The sequence below is a fragment of the Dasypus novemcinctus genome, chromosome 15, assembly GCF_030445035.2.
Source record: "Dasypus novemcinctus isolate mDasNov1 chromosome 15, mDasNov1.1.hap2, whole genome shotgun sequence".
Lineage (NCBI taxonomy): Eukaryota > Metazoa > Chordata > Mammalia > Cingulata > Dasypodidae > Dasypus > Dasypus novemcinctus.
In genome coordinates this window covers 27197450-27210551 of record NC_080687.1, presented here as the reverse complement: position 1 = coordinate 27210551, position 13102 = coordinate 27197450, and the positions used below count along the sequence as shown (strand labels likewise).

The window sequence follows — 13102 nt, the reverse complement described above, 5'->3', positions numbered from 1 at the left end:
AAAGTTGCAAACAGCGCAGGTGTCCATCAACTGATGAATGAATAAACAAACTGTGGTGTATTCACATGATGGAATATTATGCAGCTGTAATAAGAAGTGAGTCATAAAGCATATGAGTAAACCTGGAAGATATTATGTTGAGTAAAGCAAGCCAGACACAAAGGACAAATACTGTATGATTGTGCTACTATGAACTAAATATACTGTATAACATATTGTATAATTCCATTTATATGAAATGTAAATTTAAATCAGTTTATAAAGATGAAATTTGCTTAGTGGTTAAGTAGGGTTGGGGAAGGCATGCTAAGGAGTGTGGAGTTTTTCTTTTTTGGAGTAATGAAATGGTTCTAAAGGTTTTTGTGATAAGGTATGCACAACAGTGTGATTATACTAAAAGCCATTGATTATACACTTTGGCTAGATCATATGGTATGTGAATATATCTCAATAAAACTGGAAAGGAAGGAAGAAAGGAAGAAAGGAGGGAAGGAGGGATGGAGGGATGGAGGGAGGGAGGGAAGGAGGGAGGGAGGAAGGAAGGATTGTGCAAGAATAGCTGGAAATAGTAGCTATGTACACCAGGGGAAGCAGAGAGATATTGAGAGGTGAAGAGTTTTCTTGTCTACTTACTTGTCTGTTTTTCGTTTATTATTATTCATTGAAATAATGAAAATGCTCTAGTGATGACTGAAGTGGTGAGTGTACTATTCTGTGATTATACCAAATACCATTGATTGTATACTTTGGATGAATTGTGTACTTTATTCATATGTACCAATAAAATCGATTTGTTAAAAAAAAGAACCATGTAAGTACCATGTAAGTAAACTTCAAAGTGATTGGATTTTTCCTCCCTGAAATCAAATAGGTCTTTTGTTTTCTCCTTATTGTCAGATTTCAAGCTAAACTCAAAGAGAAAATATTGCACAATAAAGTTTCCTTTTTATGACAATTTCTCCCTCCCTCCTTTCCTTCCCCTCTCCCTCCATTATGTTCTTCCATTCTTTCTTTCTGTCTCCATTTCTTTTTCTTTAAAAAAAATTTGAACTAATATTCTCTTATAGAACAGCTGCAAGTACAGTACAGAGAAACATTTTTCCTTGAACTATTTGAGAATGTATTAGCAGTGTGATGTTCCATCATTCCCTAATGCTTTACTGTGTATTTCCTGTAAATAAGGGCATTATTTCACATAAACACAATGTAGCCATCAAAATCAGGAAAATAACATTTTATACTGTGCTATCATCCTCAGATCCTTTTCAAGTTCCTCTGATTGTTCCAAAAATATCCTTTATAGCAGGGGCTCTTAATCTTTTTGTTGCATGGACTGCTTTGCCTGTCAGGTGAAAACAACAGACCCCTTACTAAGTGTACACTATATTGTGTATTATATAATAAACCTATCATACCCATACCAACACATCCCCACAAGAATAATATTTTTTTGAATTTCAATTCAAGCTCATGAACCCCTTGTTAGGAACCCCTGCCTTATAGAATATTACACACTGCATTTGGTTGTCATGTGCCTTTAGCTCTTTGAATCTAGAAGAGTTCCTTAATCTTTCCTTGTTTTTCATGACCTTGAAAGTTTTGTCAAATATAGACCATATATTTTGTAGGATATTGCTAAATTTGAGTTTGTACAAGATTTTTTCATGATGAATTCAAATTATGTATATTTGGTAGGAATATCTCAGAAGTGAAACTGTGTTCACATTGCTCTGGTGCACCAGAGTTTCAATTCGTCTCATTATGGATTAAGTTGATTTGGATCACTTAAGGTGGTATATGCTAGGTTTTTCTACTCTAAAGTCTTTTTCCCTTAAGAAGTTATAAATATTTTGTGTGGCTGTGTGTGGAATACTTTTAGGTTATATAAATATCTCTTTTCTCATCAAACTTCCAACTTACCCATGTTCCAATCAAAATACATATTCATGTGTATATAATATCAGTATGGAATCATTGATTCCTCTTTTATTTGATGGGTTATTATATGTTATTATCATTATTTATTTTAATGCCCAAATTGTCCCTTATTTTGCCAGTGGGAACTTCTTCAAGCTGGCTTCTGTGTGTTCTTTTCCATGTAGCAATGATTGTTTTAGGGCATTTCTTTATTTTCTGGCACAAGATGTTCAAGGTTCATTTTTACTTTCCCTTCCCCAGCCTTGGAATCAGCCATTTCTTCCACAAGCCCTTGCAGCTTTTATTAGGTATTAGGAACCAAGACATGGGCACAAGATGTGCTCATTGATTTTAATGATGTTGCTAATTCTAGACTTTCTGAATAGACAGAGCTAGGGACTTTATGCTTGTGTGTGTGTGTGTGTGTGTGTGTGTGTGTGTATGAGTACATAATGGGGAATTGACCAAATGTGTAAATACATTAAGGATTCTTTGAGGCAGTTTTCTCACTGTTGGAAGAAGGGCATTACAAACTAAAGACACGTTTCCTTCTAAATTACTTCTGTATCTATTTTATATATTGAAAACCATGAGTTCACCCTGATACCTCATTTCCAGTTCAGCAGCACAGAGTTCATTCTAGTTTTCTCTTTTCTTATTTTTAATTTTCCCATCCCAGAAATGAGAAATCTGCCTCACATAACCTTTATGTTATTGTTAATTACTTATTCTTTCAATTGCCCTTTTTTGCAACAAAACTCCCATTGCTACTACTGTTTTCTTCCCCACAGGATGCTCTCCTCACCTCACTGAAGCTTTGACACCCCAGGCCAGGTCACCTCCAAATGAAGGCCATTCTCACTTTGCTTGAGCTTTCATACTCATCCTGTATTAGGCCATCTTCTCATGAAAATACAGCCTTCATTCCACATGGGCTCAGACTCCCTGAACTGGCCTATTCTCTTACCCACCTACCCTCCTCTCTTCATTTAGATTCCAACTTCCCACATTGGGCTGTGGCCTCCACACCCATGTAAGGAAGCCCTCCTTATACTGTTTGCCATGATTAGGAGGTACCAAGAAATGAATACTGAGCTACATCTGCTCCCTATTTTCATTTGTTTGGTTTTGTGTTTAGGCAGTATGGGGGATCGAACCCAGGACCTTGTACATGGGAAGCAGGCATTCAACCACTTGAACTATGTTCACAACCAAGCCTTTATGTGCCTTTTAAATATGCCTTTTCTTGCATTCTCTGACTCAGAAAAACATATAAAAAGTAAATGCTGTAAGTAAATATTGCAATCAAATAAATCAACAATGGGTTGATAATTTGGACCAAGAGATTTTGTTCAAGAGATTTTGTTTTATGCCAGATGATAATCATATTAGAGTCATCCTATCTCACTGTGAACCAGAAGGACCTGTCACAGAAATCTCCAGTTTGATGATTGTGATAGAAGCTGTTTTCGGGAAACGGACTTTGGCCCAGTGGTTAGGGCTCCGTCTACCACATGGGAGGCCCGCGGTTCAAGCCCCGGGCCTCCTCGACCCGTGTGGAGCTGGCCCATGCGCAGTGCTGATGCGCGCAAGGAGTGCCCTGCCACGCAGGGGTGTCCCCCGTGTAGGGGAGCCCCACGCGCAAGGAGTGCACCCGTAGGGAGAGCCGCCCAGCCACAAAGAAAAGTGCAGCCTGCCCAGGAATGGCGCCGCCCACACTTCCCGTGCCGCTGACGACAACAGAAGCGGACAAAGAAACAAGATTCAGCACAGAGACACAGAAAACAGACAACCGGGGGAGGGGAGGGGAATTAAATAAATAAAAATAAATCTTTAAAAAAAAAAAAAAGAAGCTGTTTTCTACATCTTTAAAGGTTCAGCAAATGGTTTCGTTAAAAAGTGAATTTTTACTCTTTAATTTCTACATTTGCAACTTTCAAAACACTGTTAAAAGGCAGTGGAAATATACCTATTTAACTGTGTTGAATGCTGCATATAATAATTGATCCTCAAACCTCTGGTCTTTGTAAATGCTTAATGACCAATTTCTCTACTTCCTGCTGTACTGGTCCTTACCTCTGGTCTCAGGCAAATACCACTTAAACATTATTGCTAGAGAAAGTTTAAAAAGTAATATCCTTTGTTTCATTTTTCTATTCAGTATTCTAACATTTCTTGCTTCTGGGAATAAAAGTATTAGGGAAAAACCATTTTGCCCCAAAGAGAAGGACACATTTTTCCATCTTTTTTGTAGACTGAAGAGGAGGAGCCCCTGCCCCGCTCACCGTTTTGCTCTGCATTGGAAATGCTGACGTCAGTACCGTAAGAAACTTCAGTAGAACACACTTAGCAACTTTTAACAGACATATTCCTTTATGATCAGTCCCTGGGGGTGGGGTGTAGATGTGGAAATGGCCTGATATTTGAAACAGAAATTTAAACTAGTTTCATTACAGATGTAGTTCTAGTGTTCTTAAAATCTGAAGATTTCACTGCTCTTTCTTTCTTTCATGACCAGTACATCTGACAAAAAAAAGATTCATCTCCAGCCAATATTTTTCCATGGTATGGTCAGTGGTGTAGCAGCTATATCAAGATGCTGGTAAGCCAAAGAGAAGGGTGTTCTTCAGTATGTTAGAAGTGCACCTGAACTTTTAGCTTCATTGTTCAGACAGGAAATTGCCCGATTTCCCTACATTTTATTTTTTTCCCTCCTTCAGAGTACATATTTAAAGTGTAGTTTTATAAATGGGTATCACACAATCTAGCTTGCTTTCACAGATGACAAAGGACTTGGGGAAGTTAATGTTTTGCTATTATTAACTTATCAAGCAGCCACAAACCCAAGGCATTCTTTCAGGCAGTAAACCATATTCCTTTTGTTGTTGGCTCACCCTTTATTTCTATGACCCATTAACCAGTGCTGAATTAAAATTAAATTTATGTAAATGATGTAATGCTTATATGAATAATCTTGCAAGCTAGTCATCTGAACATCCAGTGTGTTCCTGTGCCAGAATAAGATTATGAATCAAATGCAAGTATAGATTTTAAATGATTAATCCAAAAGACATTCTTTTTAAAAAACTGATACCCAAAATAAAAGGGAGAAAAAATGTTAAAAAGCGACAAGTAAGGTAAATTTTGCACAATCTTAAAGAAAGTGTTTCATTTACACAGAAGATCAGGAATTTTTTGACTGAATGAAACACATGCTCTGTATGGCCTAAAGTGCAGAGTACTATTTAGAGCTAGGTATTCCTTGGTGTCACCTTATATTGGCATTAGAGGAAGTTACAGGTTTCTAGACTAATTTGTCCACTTCTCAATACTAATACCACCAGAATACACTTAAACATATGTGTGTGTGTAAATTCACTCACCATCCTGAAAAAAGTAACAGCTAAACAGAATTTTTAAATGGTAATTTCTGCGATTTTAATGAAAGGTTGGGAGTTCACTGAACCACTAATTATAATTAATTGATTTTAATTATCTCTCTCAAATAATCAGTTCTTATTTTTAAGGAAAGAATTTAAATAATTTATTTCCTTCCTCACAAAGCAGATGAGCTGCTCAGATCTCATTTAATTGGCTGTAGTGATCTCCACCAACCCGATCATGTCCATTTGAATGTTGGGAGTGGTGAAAGTGTCACTTGAGATTCATGTAGTCATGTGGCAATGTCATCCATAAGTGGAGGATTTCTCAGGGCATTGTCTCCTTCTTGCTTTTGGGGAAATTGCTACATTACCATGACACTCTCTGCTCCCAAATATTTCTCATACAATGCATGAAATATGTCATACAATGCAAGAAATTTGACCAGGAAGAGATCTGTTTGGACGGAGACACTATACCTTGAAATGGGAGGAGTTTGCAAGGTAGAAAGACAAGAGCCTTTGAACCAGATGAATTTGGTTCAAATCTTCATTCTTCTATCTACTGTAAGGATTCATATATCTTTTCTATAAAATGGAGATACTGCTATCTATCCCAAGTTTATGGTAGGAATTAAATGAAATAATACAAGGAATATAGTTTGATTCCTTGGGCATAGAAGAAAATTAAGAATACAGATTATTAATAATAAATATGAGACACTTCAGATATTTGAATCTTCAGATATTTGGATTAGCTTAATCTGCTGGTCTCTTCTAGGTCTAGGTTTCTAGCAAAATTAATTCTATTAGGGAAGAATGTGTTTCTCAATGCTGTCAGGCCTATAATCCCCCCTTTTGATCATAATTTTATAATAATCCATTTATTATCTTGAAATGAAATGAATAGATAAAACAACCTAAAACTAGATGCACGTAAACTTATTGCCTCAATTATATAAAGAAAGAAAAGTAATTTAAAATAAAATAATATATATTTCAGAGAGTAAAAGCCCAGCTCAAGCACTCTACTCTGAATGATATAAAAGAGTCAAATGCTTACCCTTATATGTAGATTCAATTTTTTTAGACAAAATTTAAATACCGTAAAACTCTTTGAATATATACAATTTAGTGTTTTTTAGTCATTTCACAAAATTTGCAACCACCACCACTAATTAAAGTCAAGTCACTGCTGGGTATGTTCAAAGCCATCTTATTTCCCTGGAGAATAAACTGCATGATTTTGGAATGAGAGCTCCATTAGCTGAGAGAAATCTTGATAACTTAAGAAAACAAAATGTATACATTGCATGAAAATTGATTGAAGACTGTAAAAGTTCTGAAAAGTATCCTTCCATCTCCACTGTTTCAACTGGGACATTTGGCAGAGGCCTAAGAGCACAACCAGAAATTCTCTGGATGACCAGATCTTGAAGGAAGGAGGAGCATCAGGCTATGATGGTGCAGGCACATAGGACCTGGTATCCAGTGTCCACCAGTTGCCATCCCCCATGTTTGTCCAGTTAGGCTAGTTCCATTCTGAGTTGGCAGGTTCCCCATGAGAGCAAGACAGAACTTGTATTAGTGCTCCTCACACAGGCAGAAGCTCATTAGCTTTTTTCCCTTAGACGCCCCTGACCTGCTAGGAGGGTAGCTGGCCAAGACTCTGAGATCATCAACTTTGTCCTTCCATCAGAGATCAGATGATGAAGATGGGTTGAAGGAGGGAATTCTTTTTTTTTTTTTTTTTTTTTTTAATTTTTTTATTTTTTATTGACTTTGTAATAATATTACATTAAAAATATATATGTGAGGTCCCATTCAACCCCACCCCCCCACCCCCCCTCTCCCCCCCCAACAACACTCGTTCCCATCATCATGACACATCCATTGGATTTGGTAAGTACATCTTTGGGCACCTCTGCACCTCATATACATTGGTTCACATCATGGCCCATACTCTCCTCTATTCCATCAAGTAGGCCCTGTGAGGATTTACAATGTCCGGTGATTACCTCTGAAGCACCATCCAGGGCAGCTCCATGTCCCGAAGACGCCTCCACCTCTCATCTCTTCCTGCCTTTCCCCATACCCTTTGTCCATTATGTCCACTTTTCCCAATCCAATGCCACCTCTTCTATGTGGACACTGGATTGGTTGTGTCCATTGCACCTTTATGTCAAGAGGAGGCTCCGATTCCACCTGGATGCTGGATGCAATCCAAGGAGGGAATTCTTGAGAAGAGGACACCCTGTTTTTGCCCTTTTATAGAAAGTGGGGAAGATGCTTCCTCTCCTCTAAGGGTATCTGCTGGCTTAGCACTATTCGCCACTGGCAACAAAAAATACCCAACACCAATTAGTAGATTTGCTTGTCCACAAAAACTGAAAAAAGAAGTGGGTTAGTTGTCCAAGACTTAGTTTGTCAGGCTGTTGCAACAAATAACACAAAATGGGTTGACTGAAACAATGGGAAATTACTGGCTCACTGTTTTGAGACTACAAGTCCAAAATCAAGATACTAGCAAATCTTGCCTTCTCTCCAAAGTCTGTGGTGACTGGCCTGGCTGCCAGCAAGCCTGGGCTTGTATTTCTGCCTCTCATCACACGGCAATACTCTCTTCTTTCTGTTTCTGTGATGTCTGTGTTTTGTGTTTCAAATTTTTAAAAAAATAATTAGATTATATAAATACTGCGTAATAAATCTAGGGGATTCCCATATGCCCCACTCCCTACCCCTCCCACACTTTCCCACCTTAATGACATCCTTCATTAGTGTGGTACATTTGTTACAATTGATGAACACATACTGAAGCATTGCCACTAAGCGTGGATTATAGTTTTCATTATAGTTTTAACTCTCTCCTGCACAATTTTCTAAGTTATGACAAGATATATAAAGGCCTGTATATGTCATTGCAATGTCATTTAGGACAATTCTAATGTCCCCAAAATGCCCCTATATTACAATTATTTTTCCCTCTCCCTCCTCTTGGAAACTCTGGAGGCCACTACCTTCACATCAATGATAAAAGTTCTTCCATTGCTAGAATAACAGTAAGTCTATAGTAGAATAAGAGTAAATCTACTCTAGTCCATCATTCATTCCCTAATCCTAAGGATTCTGGGTTGGTGATGACCACTCTGCTTCTCAATGAGAGGTTGCTTAGATCCTATGGGACAGAGGGATGGGACTATCTTGCTTGCAGCTGTAGACTCTTTCTGTTCTTTGGGATGGTCATTGTCCATCATCTTTTCCTTATTAGTTGTCCTCTGTGAGACCAATGAACTGGAGAGTAGGTGCTGCAACTCTGTTGAGATTCAGGGCCTGACTGGCACATGGAAAGCCCAAAGATATAAGACTCTTGGACATAAACCTATCAACTCTACTACTAACTACAGTTCAAATAGAAGGGGCAAAAGAGGTATGTGTAGGGAAACCACAACTGAGTCCAACTCTGTCACACTGGGGAGCATAAATTCCAAAGTAGAGCCAAACTCCTGAGCTGTATGCCCTGCCTGTAGTGTCTGGATGTCTCCAGAACCCTCAGGAGTCCTGCTATTTGAGGAAATATTTACTGCAGCAGTCAATGAGATCCTGCTGAAATGTGCATAAGCATAACTTCTGGAATGACCTCCTCACTCACTTTGAAGCTTCTTAGCCATATAAACTCATTTGTCTTTACCTTTTCTGCCTTTTGGTCAAGGTGTTTTTCCAGTCAATTGCTAGTTGATGTTTGGTAGTAATCCCTTGGTGCGAGGAGGCTCACCCCCAGGAGTCATGTCCCATGCCAGGGTGTGTTCTCTTTTTAAGGATCCCAGCAATTTGGATTAAGGTCTGTTCTTACCTTAACTAAAAATAAAATCTTTAAAAGGTCCTATTTATAATGGACTCACATCCATGGGAATGTGGATTAAGATGAAGAACATATCCACACTGGGATGCATATAATTCATTCTGATACAGGCTACTTTCTGAGTTCCAATACATCTGCTTTGAAGATCCAGAACAATAGCAAGACATTTTTGTCTCTCAGTACTTAAATATCTTTTATTTTTTCCTCTTTTAACATTATTCTATTAAGGGATTATATGATGGCCTAAATTGGGAACTTTATGGACTATAATTGTGTATAATTGTGTGGCAAAATGTTTTAGAACTGTAGCTAATGTAATTACAGTAATTTTGTTTTTGTTAACTAAAATAATCCAGAAATACAGCATATTAGTGCTTATTGTTTATGATGTTCTTTGTAACATCAACTGTATTAAGAGTATCACATGAGAAATTTCACTCACAGGTTGGAAACATTCAAAACTCATTCTCTGGTTATAAGATTCATGCTATCTACCATTATAAAACTTGGTTAATAAAAAGCCAAAGTTTAACTGGGTTCTGCATCCTGTTTTGACTTCAAGGTCAGAACATGGATTGTGTTTATCAGTAATGTGCCTCTTAATCTATCCTCACTTACCAGAAATGCACTTACTGCAAATTCTGCCTCAACTGGCCTGTGTTTTCTCACCTAAAATTTATCCTACTCTGGCCTATTTATTTGTATTTCTGTATGTATACATGTCTTAACAGGGAATCTGAAGGATATATATCAGGGACATGCAATCTGATGCCATATAGACCACCTGTTTTTGTTCTGTATTTAGGCCCCATGATAGCAGGGAACTTGGTTGTCCTGTTTGCCCCTGTATCCACAGCATCAAGAATAGTTTCTAACATGGAATAGGCACCCATAATAGTTGTTAAATTAATGAATAGCAGGAATCAACTTTCCAAATGTGCATTTTTCTCAGTTTTCTATATCTATTAATTCATATACCACACAATTCACTGAAGTGTGTAATTCAAGGGTTTTTAGTTTATTAACAGACTTGTACAACTATTAAATAAATCAATTTTAGAATATTAACTCTGTATCCTTAACAGTTACTCCCCATTTCCCTTAAACTCCCCTATCTTTACACAACTACTAATGTACATTCTGTACCTATGAATGTACCAATTCTGGAAAATTCTTGTATACGGAACCATACAACATACATTCTTTTGTGTCTGGCTTCTTTCACTTAGTATAATATTTTCAAGTTCTGTTCATGTTGTAGCATATATCAGTACATTGTTCCTTTCTATGGCTGAACAGTATTCCATTGTAAGGATATTTCACATTTTGTTTATCCATTCATCAGGTAATGAAAATTTTGGTTGTTTCCACTTTTTTATTATTTTGAATAATGTTACTATGGATGTTCATATACAAGTTTTTGCATGTAGAAATAGTTTAAATTCTCTTGGGAATATATCTAAGAGTGGAATTGCTGGGTCATATGATAGCTCTATGTTTAACTTCTGAGGAACTGCCAAAATATTTTCCAAAGTGACTGGACAATTTTACTTTCCCACAAGCCCTGCATGAGGGTTCCAAATTCTCCACTTTCTCACCAACAATTTCTGTTGTCTGTCATTTATTATAGTCATCCTAGTGGTTGAAGTGGTATTTCCCTAGTTTTGGTTTGCATTTCCATAATGAGTGATTATTTGTGTCTTTTCAGCCATTTGTATTTATTCTCTGGAGAAACTGTATTCAAACCCTTTGCCATTTTTAAATTGAGTTATTTCTTTTTATTGTAGAGTTGTAAGCATTCTTTATACATTCTATTTTTTTCTCTCCCCTTCCCCTCCCTCCAGTTGTCTGCTCTCTGTGTCAATTTGCTGTGTGTTCTTCTTTATACATTCTAGATATAGAGCCTTGCCAGATGTCTGATTTGCAAATATTTTCTCCTGTTCTGTGGGTTATCTTTCACTTTTTAAATGTTTTTCTTTGAAGTACAACTGTTTGTTTTTTTAATTTTGAAGATGATTGATTTATCTATTTTTGGTTGTTTGTTTTTGGTGCCAGAGCTAAAAAGTCATGGTTTAATATAAGGTCACAAACATTTACACCCATATTTTCTTCTAACCATGTTATAGTTTTATATCTTAACATGTAGGTCTTTGATCAATTGTCCTATCCTACTTGATTCTTTTACATGTGAATATATGTTTGTCCCAGCATGATTTATTAGAAACCTTCTTTCCCTAATGCCAGCTCTATGGTACTTTTCCATTCCAAATCTAGGATGGCAACTCTCAAGGATCAGCTGATTCAGAATCTTCCTAAGGAACAACAGACCCCTCAGAATAAGATCACATTTGTTGGGGTTAGTGCTGTTGGCATGGCCTGTGCCGTCAGCATCCTAATGAAGGAAATGACAGATGAATTAGCACTTGTGGATGTCATAGGAGACAAATTGTAGGGAGGGATGATGGATCTCCAACATGGCATCCTTCTCCTAAGGACACCAAAAATTGTATCTGGCAAAGGATATACTGTGACTGCAAACTCCAACCTGGTTATTGTCACAACTGGGGCACGTCAGCAAGAGGGAGAAAGCCATCTTAATTTGGTCCAGTGTAATGTAAACATCTTTAAATTCATCCTTCCTAATATTGTAAAATACAGCCTGAACTATAAGTTGTTTGCTGTTTCCAATCCAGTGAATATTTTGACCTACATGACTTGGAAACTACGTGGCTTTCCCAAAAAAAAACCCTGTGTGACTGGAAGTGGTTGCAATCTGGATTCACCCCAGTTCCATTACCTAACGGGAGACAGGCTAGGAGTTCACCCATCAAGTTGTCATGGCTAGGTCCTTGGGGAACATGGAGACTCTAGTGTGCCTGTGTGGAGTGGAGTGAATGTTGCTGGTGTCTCCTTGAAAAATCTGCACCCTGATTTAGGCACTGATGTAGATAAGGAACAGTGGAAGGAGGTTCACAAACAGGTGGTTGACAGTGCTTATGAGGTCATCAAACTGAAAGGCTATACCTCCTGGGCCACTGGGCTGTCTGTGGCAGATTTGGAAGAAGGTATAATGAACAATCAGGTGGGCACACCCAATTTCCACCATGATCAAGGGACTCTGGAATAAAAATTGACATCTTACTTAGTGTTCCTTGTGTCTTGGGACAGAATGGAATCTCAGATGTTGTCAAGGTGACTCTGACACCTGAAGAAGAGACCCATTTGAAGAAGAGGGCAGATAGACTTTGGGAGATCCAAAAAGAGCTGCAATTTGAAAGTTTTCTAATGTTGGACCACTTCGTGCTTTAGACCACAAGAGAATTTTAGTTGGGGGTTGTGCCTCTTGTCCTTTTTCTCTGATCTGGGATTAAAGCAGTAATATTAAGATGAACTGGGGAAAACATCGATTTCTTAAAGTTAGACCTATGAATGGTTCATAATACCATAAAGCTATTTACTGGTGCTCAAGATGACACCTATCTTGTATAGTCCCAAACTGGTTATATAAAATAGTTCACTTCCAAGGTCACAGTGCCAATGTTGCACGTGCTGCAGTTGCCATTCAAACCAGAAAAATGTGTGATAACTTTGTGTTATATATCTTCTAGTTCCTTCACCAAACGTGCCAACTTCTTTCCCCCCAATCAGTCACATCCTGGACTCCAATATGCAAATATAACATTGCATGTCTTATGCATAACTGTTTTAAAGGATATTATATTATGTACCAAGTGTATCAAAGTAGTGTACATTGCCATGTAATGTAAAAACAAAAAAAAAGATCTACCTGTAAACAATGTAAACAACTGTCCAAGTGTCATACATCATCAGAAAACACCAAATAAACCATGAGCAGTGAAAAAAATCAATTGCATATAAATGTATTTATGGGTTTATTTCTGCGCTTTCTGTTCTATTCCATTATCTGTATGTCTATCTTTATGCC

At 37.6% G+C, this 13102-nt stretch overlaps 1 pseudogene; it reads left to right on the top strand.

Annotated features, from left to right (window-relative positions):
• The first annotated feature begins 11425 nt into the window (after nt 1-11425).
• Nucleotides 11426-12465, top strand: LOC101432952 (L-lactate dehydrogenase A chain-like; annotated as a pseudogene).
• Nucleotides 12466-13102: the final 637 nt, after the last annotated feature.